The sequence below is a fragment of the Pleurodeles waltl genome, chromosome 3_1, assembly GCF_031143425.1.
Source record: "Pleurodeles waltl isolate 20211129_DDA chromosome 3_1, aPleWal1.hap1.20221129, whole genome shotgun sequence".
NCBI classification, from domain to species: domain Eukaryota; kingdom Metazoa; phylum Chordata; class Amphibia; order Caudata; family Salamandridae; genus Pleurodeles; species Pleurodeles waltl.
In genome coordinates, this window is record NC_090440.1 from 1097256202 (window position 1) to 1097268308 (window position 12107).

Sequence of the window (12107 nt, forward strand, 5' to 3'; positions counted from 1 at the left end):
GTGATAACAAAATTCCCACCAGGGAAATACATAACAAGTTAGAATTGGTTTCAGTTTCAGAAGAACTTAATATTTATGAATCAATTCTCATGCAATCTATACATCCTTTTAAAACAATAGTACGTGGGGAATTAAAGAACTGGGAAGTACCACTGAGAGAGCTACAGAACGGCCATAAAGGAAGAGTTGTCTTCTTACCTTTAGACTTTAAATGTGATATTGAAACTGTCGGTGTAGACAAAGATGTTGATGAACAACTTATCATTCTTGTAAATGGTGTACCTACCAAAAAACAACAAATCTGGCAAGAGCATGTTGGTTGCGATTAAAGTCAAAAAAGCTACATTATACCTCAAATAAAATAATATTTATTATAAAAGTGTTGATGTTGTTGGAGATGGATTTTGTATGGAGGATAAAATGTTGCCATCAAGTGGACAGATTGAGAAAGTGGATACAACCAAATCAGAAAAAATATATGAACACTGTAGCATCCCTCCATTTCATTCCAAAATAAGTTGTTGGTGATGCTATTGATCTGTTTCAAATGAAACAAGTAAAAGGAGTTCCAAAGAAATTGTGGGAGATAAGTTTAGAGGCTTTCTGTTATCCACAACTATTTCCTGTTGGAGCCAGTGGTGGTGTGATGACTGTCCCATACAAATACCAGCAGCTAAGTACAGGCCAACCAGATTATATTCAGAGGACACTAGGTTTCATCAATCTATTCCATACATCTTAGATCCATTATTTGAGGGTGACTTGCCTTGACGATCATGTGCTGTAAACCTCATACTGAAGACAGGAGTTAATCTACAAAATCTCTCTGCAAAAGAATCTGTTGACAAAGTTCATAGTAAGGATGAAAAGTTGGAATACAATTTGATTAATTTGATGGTATGCTAACCTGGGACCAATGAGTATTAGCATCGTCATCATGGTGAACTTAAATGTATGTTGCGAAACTTAAGAACACCTACTTAGTTTGTGACACTCAGTTGTGCAAACATGGGATGGCTTACTTAACTTTCTGAGAGAAGCAAAATAAAACATTAAGGACATCAAGTTGAAGGCAGCAGGAGAACTTTGCTCTTTGGATCCTGCTAATGTTTGTAGATATGTTAACTACAGGTTCCTTTCATGCAATAAGACAAATCCTCCTCTTGGAGAAGTAACTGATTTATTTTGGCGGAAAGAGTACCAAGCAATAGGTGGTCCTCATATTTATATGATGTTATGGATAAAAGATGCACAGACATTTGGAACAGACAGTGATAATTCTGTCGTCTCTTTCAAAGACTAGTATGTGAGATGTGCCATCCCATAAGACAGTGGTGAAAAAGGCCTGGATCAGCAAGTTCTACACTTTCAAACACATACTTTCAAACACATAGCTGTGGCAAGTACTGTCATCGAAAATACAGGACCAAAGAAAGATTTTACACAAAGTGTCATTTTAGATTTCAAAGACCTGTGATTTCTAATGCAAGAGTGAACAGTTTTTTATCTGCGATGAGACATACACTGACTCAAAAATCACCAAAAAACACAAACAATCTCAAAAGAACAGAGGCCTCCTAGTATATTAATGACTATAATCATGTGATTCTCAAAATGTGGAATTCCAATATGGATATACACTTTGTGGCAGACACCACCATAGCGGTTGCTTGTTATGTGACTTCCTACATAAAAAAATCACAGAAGACAGAGATGAAGGAGAAGGTGAGGATATTTCTGCTTAAAAGTTTCGAACCAAGAAATTGATCAGCTTTCATTTGAAAATTCTTTTAAATAGGGAGATAGGTTCCTATGAATGCTGTGATCGGTTAAGCTCAGCCAGTTTGTTCTCAAAGTAAAGGGGAATTTTTTTGGTAAGTCCAGGATGCAGGCATGCAAAATAGAGTGTTAAAGTCTTCCCCAAAAATTGAGTACCTATCAGAGTTCAACCCGGAAAGTACAGACATATGTTGGACTCTTATTATCCAAGAAGGAGTCCACATCTTGAAAAGGTGTGTCTTTATGAAATTCTTCAACACTACAGATATAGAAATAATGTAACACAAAACACAGACGATGGAAAATATGCAGTAGTTGGTTGTAACGGTTGTCTGGTATGACACACAATAGGAAGTCTAATTAACTACAGGAAACTTAGGGCCTGATTTAGATTTTGGCAGATGAGTTACTCCCTCACTACGATGATGGATATCCCATCTGCTGTAAAAAATAAATCCCATTATTTCCTATGAGATTTACGTTTCAGCGGACAGGATATCTGTCACCGTTGTGAAGGAGTAACCCCTTTGTCAAAATCTAAATCAGGCTCGTAGTTGCCAAATCCCAGATAAAAGAGAGTTTTTATATTTGGCTCTTCTACAACTGCTTAAGCCTTGGCTTTCTGAATCAGAGTTACTCTGACACTTTGACTGCTATGAAGATTCTTTCAATGCTGTGAAAGACAGCATTCAGAGTTCAATATTTCCCAACTACATGAAATTATTAAATGATGAGACTGAACAGAAAGAAACATTTGCTGCTGAGATAACTAAGGATAGTTCATAATGCAGCCAAAGTTCAGGACCTGTAAGTCAAGATCCTCTTAGACAATCAATTATTGAAAATGAAGGTGTCATTGCCATTAAATGAGTTGGAGACTGCAAAGAAACAATCAAGACAGGAAGAACGAGTTACTTACCTTCGGTAACGCCTTTTCTGGTGGCTACACTAACTACCTGTGGATTCCTCACTCATTGAATTTTCCCCCATGCGCTAGCTTTCGACGGAAATTTTCTTCCTGGCTTCTGCACGTCGACGAGGACGTCACAATTGCCCACGTGACGCCGTCTGACGTCATACAGGCAATAAGAGGTCCTCGCCGGCGTGCTGACGTCAGTACCAACATTTTTTTACGTGCCTCTGAGACGAACAGGCAAATACTATTAAAATATATATACAATTGAAACAAATGCCTCAAATAAAATCTTATATCATAACATTTAATTAAACCAAATAGAGAAAACATCAGCATAAATATGTAAATAGGCAAAAATATATATACACATAAACTATATATAGTTACATCATCACAAATCTCTTCTCTTTTGTTTTTTAAATATACATATATATATATATATATATATATATATATATATATACACATATACATATAAAAACAACATATTACCAACAGGAGCTCACCCCAGGATAACTTGGTAAGACCAGACAGGCAACGGGGAGGTGGGTGGTACCGTGAGGAATCCACAGGTAGTTAGTGTATCCACTAGAAAAGGCGTTACCGAAGGTAAGTAACTCGTTCTTCTGATGGATACAACTATCTGTGGATTCCTCACTCATTGAATAGAGTCCCAAAGCAGTACCACACTCAGTGGAGGGTGCCTGAATGGTCAAACCAAGAAATCCTGCAGCACCGACCGTGCAAAATGGCCATCCCTCCTAACCTCCGAATCCAAGCAATAATGCTTTGCAAAAGTGTGGAGGGATGACCAAGTTGCGGCCTTGCAGTTGTCAACCACAGGAACACCCCTAGCCAAGGCCAAAGAGGCCGACTTAGCTCTGGTGGAATGAGCTCTTATTCCATCAGGGGGTTCCTTCTTTGCCAGAGAGTAACACAGCTTAATGGAAAGAATGACCCACCTGGAGAGTGTTCTCTTGTGGACTGCCCTTCCTCTCCTATTTCCCACGTACCCGATGAAGAGTTGATCTTCCAATCTAAACTCTTTCGTTCTGTCGACGAAGAAGCTCAGAGCTCTTCTCGGGTCCAAACGATGCAGTCTTTCTTCCTCTTTAGAAGGATGAGGAGGAGGATAAAAAGAGGAGAGCGTAATAGACTGACCCATATCGAAGGGTGAAACAACCTTCGGCAAGAAAGCAGCCTTGGTCCTCAACACCACCTTATCCCCAAAGAAGAATGTTTACGGGGGCTTAAGTGAAAGAGCCTGTAGCTCACTCTTCTAGCTGAAGTGATAGCAACAAGGAAAACAGTCTTTAGAACCAATAGCCTCAAGGGGCAAGAATGCATCGGCTCAAACGGTGAGCCCATAAGAAACGTTAAAACTAGGTTCAAATCCCACTGAGGCATAATGAAAGGAGAGGGAGGATATCTATTAGTGAGGCCTTTCAAAAACCTCAATACTAAAGGAGATTTAAATAAAGAAGGCTGATCAGGCAGACACAGAAAGGCTGACAGAGCCGACAAGTAGCCCTTAACTGTCGCAACTGCACAACCCCTCTGTGCCAGGGACAACGCAAAAGACAAAATATCCGATAAGTGGGCAAGTAAGAGATCAATTTGCTTCTCTCCACACCAATTCACAAATTTAGCCCACCTACTAGCGTAGATAGATTTAGTGGAGAGTCGCCTGGCCGATAAAATAACATCCACTACCTCAGGTGGGAGAGAAAAGGAACTCAGGTTGCCCCGTTCAATCTCCAGGCATGAAGGTGCAGGCTCTGGAGGTGGGGGTGTAGAACCTGCCCCTGCGATTACGAAAGGAGGTCTGCCCTGTAAGGGAGACGGAGCGGGGGACACAGAGAGAGTTGGAGAAGATCTGAATACCATACCCTCCTCGGCCAATCCAGAGCTATTAAGATGACTTGGGCCCGGTCTTGGCGAATTTTCCTCAGAACCCGAGGAATCAAAGGTATGGGGGGAAATGCGTATAGCAACTGGTCGCACCAGGACATCTGAAACACGTCCCCCAACGTTCCTTGCACCGGATACTGGAGGCTGCAGAACAACGGGTAGTGCGTGTTCTCCCGAGTGGCAAAAAGATCTACCCGAGGGAATCCCCACATCTGGAAGATATACAGGGCTAGATCTGGATGAAGACGCCACTTGTGATCGGTTGAGAAGTGCCGACTGAGACTGTCCGCACGCACGTTCAAGACTCCGGCCAGATGGTTTGCTACCAAGCAAATCCGATGGTCCCTTGCCCAGGACCATAGTCGCAGAGCTTCTCTGCAGAGAAGGTACGACCCTCCTCCCCCCCTTCTTGTTGATGTACCACATTGCGGTAGTGTTGTCCATCAGGACTTGAACTGACTGACCGTGAAGGGAAGGGAGGAAGGCCTTGAGAGCCAGACGTATCGCCCGCAATTCCAACAGATTTATGTGAAACATCTGTTCCACTGGAGACCAATGACCTTTGACCTCCAGGTCCCCCAGATGAGCTCACCACCCTAGAGTGGAAGCATCCGTTATCACTGTGGCCACTGAAGGAGGCAGCGAGAACGGCCTTCCTTGGGAAAGGTTGCCGTCCGCAGCCCACCATCGAAGATCCTCTGCAGTGTCCCTGGAGACCACTGCTTTCGGAGGCACCACTGAAGAGCCCTCATGTGCCAGCGAGCATGAGTGACCAACAGAATGCAAGAAGCGAACAGACCGAGCAGACGAAGGACCTTTAGGACTGGAATGACCGCTCCACTTTGAAACATTGAAACCAACGCCTGAATGTCCTGAATCCGCTGAGGCGGAGGAAAGGCACGATTCAATGTTGTGTCCAGTACTGCCCCTATGAACAGGAGACGCTGAGAGGGCTCCAGGTGAGATTTAGGCACGTTCACCGAAAAGCCCAGATCGAACAACAACTGGGTTGTCGACTGCAGGTGACGCAACACGAGCTCCAGAGACTTGGCTTTGATCAACCAATCGTCTAGGTAAGGAAATACCGCTATACCCTTCCTTCTGAGCTCTGCTGCAACCACCACCATCACCTTCGTGAAGACTCAAGGTGCTGAAGAAAGACCAAACGGAAGGACCGCAAACTGATAGTGCTGCGATCCCACCACAAACCGGAGATACTTCCTGTGCGACTTGAGTATCGGGATATGAAAGTAAGCATCCTGCAAGTCGACAGACACCATCCAATCTCCTACGTTCAACGCCAAAAGCACCTGAGCTAGGGTCAGCATCTTGAACTTTTCCTGTTTGAGGAACCAATTCAAAATCCTCAGGTCCAGGATTGGTCTCAACCGACCATCCTTCTTGGGGATCAGGAAATATCTTGAATAACAACCCTGACCCCTCTCCTGCTATGGAACCAACTCCACTGCACCCTTTGAAAGGAGGACCAGAACCTCCTGTTCTAGTAACAGGAGATGTTCTTCTGAACAGAAGGATGGACGGGGCGGGATGGGGGGTGGAAACTCCCGAAAGGGAAGGGCATAGCCTTTCCCCACAATACTGGTGACCCAGGAGTCCGATGTTATTGCCTCCCACGTGTGGAGAAAGTTCATTAACCTCCCCCCTACAGGAGTGGTATGCAAAGGAATTGGTGGATGACTAAGGCTGCTTCCCATGCTGCACCCCACCAGAGGAAGAGGAAGAGGCAGAGTGCTGCTGGGTGGCTCCTCTGGTTCGGACTCTACCCCTCCCCCTGTATGATCTATAGGGGAGGGCAGTGGCGGCCTGCTGCTGAAATCTGCCCCGAAAGGAGGAGGAGGAGCCATGACCAAACCCCCTAAATCTTCTGAACAACCTAGAAGAAGCAGAAGAGGAGGCCTGCAAGCCTAACGATTTTGCAGTGGCTCTACTCTCTTTAAATCTTTCAAGGGCAGAGTCCGCCTTTGATCCAAAAAGTTTATCCCCATCAAAGGGAAGATCCAGCAGGGCTGACTGAACATCGGATGAAAAACCAGAAGAACGAAGCCAGGCCTGTCTCCTCGTAGCAACAGTAGTGCCCATAGCTCTGGCCACAGAGTCAGTCGTGTCCAGCCCTGACTGGATTACTTGGGTCGCCGCAGCCTGAGCATCAGAAACAAGGTTCAACACCTCCAGAGGCACATCCGAATGAGACGACTTGATCTCCTCCATAAGGGCGTAGATGTACCTGCCCAAAATGCATGTGGCATTGGTGGACTTGAGAGCCATACTACAAGATGAAAATGCCTTCTTGGAAGACTGGTCCATCTTTTTAGAGTCCCTATCCGAAGGCACACCCGGAAAAGAGCCTTGAGATGTGCGAGATGAACATGAAGCTTGTACAACCAGGCTTTCTGGAGTCGGGTGCCTCGACAAAAAGCTTGGATCTGCAGGAGCCACACGATACCTGCGCGCCACTGACCTATTAACAGCCCTAGATGAAACTGGCTTCTTCCAGATCTCTAGAATCGGATCCAGGAGAGCCTCATTAAATGGCAGAAGTGGCTCTGCGACTGCTGATGCCGGATGTAGCACTTCCTTTAACAAGTTGGGTTTTGATTCAGCCACTGGAAGAGGAAGGTCCAAAAAGTCAGCTGCTTTCCTTATAACAGAGTGGAAAGAAGCAGCTTCCTCTGTGTATTCTCCAGGAGATGTTAAGTCCCACTCTGGAGATGTGTCTAAGCCACTTGCCGTGTCCAAACCCTGGAGATCTCCAAGAGGTTCTTCAATCTCCCCCTCCTCCAAGGCCTGCTTTCGATATTCCTGTTCTTCAAGGAGGCGAAGAGCCAGCCTCCTTGAATGAAGCCTGGCCTCGATCCTTGGTGTCGACAGGGCATCCGCCTACGTCGATGCCTGACGCCGATCCTCCGATCCATCCGACGCCGGATCCATCGGCGCTGTGGTCTTCTTCGGCGCCGACCGAGGTAAAGGATGTGCAGGCGAAGAACTCTCCGGTGCCGGAACAGCAGATCTCATCGGAGTCGCAGGTTGCGAAGGTGACGCCAAGGGAACCTGCGCCGAACCAGCACCTCCCATAGGAAGGAAGGGCATGAAAGGTGCCGGACGCAAAGGAGCCAGAGCACCATATTAAAGGCCAATGACCCCGAAGGACCAGCCGGTCCACCACCTGGAGCCATCTGCTGAAAAATGGCAAACATCGCATTCAGAAATGCGGAACTATCAGCACCTGGAGCTGGAAAAGCCGGATACTGCGGAGCCTGGGCTCGAGGTAATAACAGCGCCGGCGCCTCTGAAGCAGGTGAGAACTCCTGTTCCTGCTGAGGTACCTCGAAGACAGATGGTGGAGTCGCAGGTGAAGTCGGTGATGCAGGAGACGTCTGAGGCTGAGGAGTGATGGTGGGACTAACCTCCCATGTCTTACGGCGCCGAACCGAAGGCGACCTCGAGCGTGAACGCTCTCTACTCGACCGGCGCCAAGATTCACGACGGTGGCAGGAGTCACGGTGACGCCGGTGAGACTTAGGCGATGATGACCTGCGCTGATGCCGCTTCTCCTTCTTTTTGGACTTTGACAAAAACAACTTCACCTCCCGTTCCTTCAACGCCTTCGGATTCATGCGTTGACAGGAATCATATTTCTCCACGTCATGGTCGGAGCTGAGACACCACAAGCAATTCACATGTGGGTCTGTCACCGACATCTTGCCACTGCACTCCCTGCAAGGCTTAAAGCCCGACTTTCGCTGAGACATCTCGAAAAAAGAAACTGTAACTGTAACTACGCAGAGTAGAAACAGTTGCTCCCTCGAAGAATAACCATTGCTTGGAGGCACGAAAAAAAGGGAACTGACGTTAGCACGCCGGCGAGGACCTCTTATTGCCTGTATGATGTCAGACGGCGTCGCGTGGGCAATTGTGACTTCCTCGTCGATGTGCAGAAGCTAGGAAGAAAATTTCCGTCGAAAGCTGGCGCATGGGGGAAAATTCAATGAGTGAGGAATCCACAGGTAGTTGTATCCATCAGAAAGTGTTGTTTTGGAACTGTTAGTTGGACAATTAAATGACAAACAAAAAGAAATACGTATGGTGGTAAAAGAGAAGGTTGAGCATGGATTCCTCCAGGAGAAGAAAGAGTGTAAATGCACATCATGTAAACTAATGCTAGTGTATGTCAGTGGTCATGCTGGCACTGGAAAAAGCTTTTAATTGAAATTCTCACTGTTTACCTGCAACAGACTGCTGTCTCAAATTTGTTGTGTCTTGTAACAGCAGCAACTGGATTAGCAGCACACACCATTAAAGGAATTACTTTACATCGACTACTTATGCTATCTGCTGAACATGACAAAAAACTGGAGTATCAAAAGGTATCTGGTAAAGCTTGTCATGAAGTTTCAAGAGTACTGAAGACATTCACACTTTTAATCATTGATGAGGTGAGCATAGTTTCAAACTTAATGTTTGCTTTTGTACACTTGAGAATGCAACAGAATTTACGGACAGACTATAATGTGATATTTAGAGGAATGCACTTGATTGTGTTCATTGATCTACTACAGCTTCCCCCGTGAAAAGATAGCCTGTGTTAAAGACATTACTCCATGATGAAACTCGAAATTCCTTGGAAAGTATTGGAAACTTAAACATTTGGTTAAACTTCCAATACAAAGAATCACTTAGAAATATGTGTCAAACATCTGAGGTACCATACGTAAAGATTCTGAAGGATATTAGAGTAGGACTTCTCAGAAAAGAGGGGACTTACAAACAAACTGGTTCCTACTAATGTTCAATTTCATTCAAGAAGGAAACTTCATTGTCTGCTTAATGCCTGCACTTTGTTTTAATTAAGAATTACTAAAACTAGAGAAATAATAAAACTTGGAACTTACAGCAATCCACGAAATGGAACACAAGTGTGTGACAGTGCTATTAAGTGAAAAACTACATTCAAATTTGGATTCATTGGAGAAATCTGTTTCCAGATCAGTAGGATTAGAAAAGTGTTTATGTGTTTGCAAAAACTGTTGAGTAATTTTGTAGTGAAACTTAAATGTTGAGGAAGGATTAGTTAGTGATGCTATGGGTAAACTAATTGATTTCATTTAGTTTTCTAACAGGAATGAGGTTGAATATCTAGAAATAAAGGGGCATATTTATACTCCGTTTGCACCAAAATTGTGTCGTTTTTTTTTACGCAATTTCGACGCAAAACTAACTCCATATTTATACTTTGGCGTTAGACGCGTCTAGCGCCAAAGTCCATGGAGTTAGCGTCATTTTTTTGCGTGGACACCTACTTTGCGTTAATTATATGCAAGGTAGGCGTTCCCGTCTAAAAAATCGACTCCGAGGCATGTTCGTGGGATTTATACTCCCGGGCAAAAATCACGCCCGGGAGTGGGCGGGTCAAAAAAAATGACGTACGCCCGCTTTTGCGCCGTTTTTTAGCGCCTGCAAAAGGCAGGCGTTAAGGGACCTGTGGGCTCTGAAGGAGCCCAGAGGTGCCCCCCCATGCCCCCAGGGACACCCCCTGTCACCCATGCCCACCCTAGGAGGACACCTAAGGCTGGAGGGACCCATCCCAGGGACATTAAGGTAAGTTCAGGTAAGTGTTTTTTGTTTTGTGGCATAGGGGGGCCTGATTTGTGCCCCCCTACATGCCACTATGCCCAATGACCATGCCCAGGGGACAGAAGTCCCCTGGGCATGGCCATTGGGCAAGGGGGCATGACTCCTGTCTTTGCTAAGACAGGAGTCATTTCTATGGGGGTTGGGAGTGAAAAAAAATGGGGCAAATTGGGTTGAGGCGAAAAAATTGCCTCAACCTGACTTGCCCCATTTCTTGACGCCCAAGCTCCATATCCCCCTACGCCGGCGCTGCCTGGTGTACGTCGTTTTATTATTAACGCACACCAGACGGCGCCGGCGGCTAACGCCGGCTAATGTCATTCAATAAATACGGCGCCCGCATGGCGCTTCAGAATGGCGTTTGCCGGCGCAAATTTTTTGACGCAAAACTGCGTTGGCGCAGTTTTGCATCAAAAAGTATAAATATGGGACAAAATGTGATCAGGTTGATGGTGTAAAACAGATTGGAAGGTCCGTTGCACATTTCTTTCTTGTGAAAGCCTTGTATTTTCAGAGGAAGCATTCCCCAGTTTCCCTACCACATGCTGTGACTATTCATAAATCCCAATGTTTAAGTGTAGAAGCAGCATTCACTAATATTGGCACCAATGTCTTTGAGAATGGTATGTCATAGGAAGCCTTATCACAAGTTAGAACATTGTCCAATTTGTATTGTGTTGACTGTGATGACAGTAAAATAAATGCTGATTCAAGTCGTGTCAAAGAGTACAACTGATTGAGAAGTATTTATGCCCCTCATTTAGGATGATATCTGGTTTATGAAAAACCTACCATCTGCCTAAAATGAAAGCTTTCAAAGGATTGTGGCAATGTTGTTGAGAAGAATTGTAAGAAAGAGAACAAGGAATGTCTAAAAAACAAAACATGACAATGCCGGAAATATTGCTGGTGACCAGTTGTCAAACCCTTCTGGTGTCAACTACTATGCCAGCGTGGTTCTCAATGCACTGTTTACATTACCTCATTTTCTTCATGTAGTTGAACAGAGAAAAGACAAGAATTTTTGCTCCCCATGTTTTGCTTTCTTAGAACACCTCTGCAGTGACAGAAGTAGAACACATTATGCATCTGACTTTCAATACCTTGTAGACGTATGTACTGGATCTGTACACTTTACGCAAAACACTTAAAAAGATGCACAAGAATTTTTAATGACAATCTTTTAGAAGAAGAAAAAGTACTGACAGCTGTCCAACTGTGCCGGAGGTCCTAAGTACTCCACCAAGCTGACAGATTTCTGACCAATGTATTTAGAACTATGGCGGTTCAACCGACGTCCGCATCAACGTAGTATACTTCACCACGCTACATGTATCCCACAGCTGATGCAGGAGACTCTAATGCTGATGTTTATTATCCCATTGCTTTCAGGACGGGGTCATTGTGGTGACCATATTTAGATAACACAAGTGGACTGGTGGCATATCAGCGGCAGTCCCATGATGGCAGGAATCGGTTGCGGCTGCCGTTCAGCATTGTACTATGACTGTGACTATTGGATGGATGCTAGCAGCCCACAACTGATGTATTTTGGACAATTGTGAGCACCTGCAGAAAAACACTATAAAACAAAGGGCCAGATTTAAGTGAAAATGATGGTGCAGGTCGCTGTGCCAAATTTGGTAGTGTCATGCACCGTAATTTTCAAAACACAGGGATGCACCTTCTTTACAATCAAATGGTACACCCCTGTGTTTCCCCCGTGCCAGTGCAAAATCTGTTGCTGTGCACCAATGCAACCACCCTTGCACCATAGTGCAAGGATGGCTGCATTGAGGGGGAGATTGTTGTTGTGCAGGAAGGGACACCTTCCTTCACAAAAACAATCTTT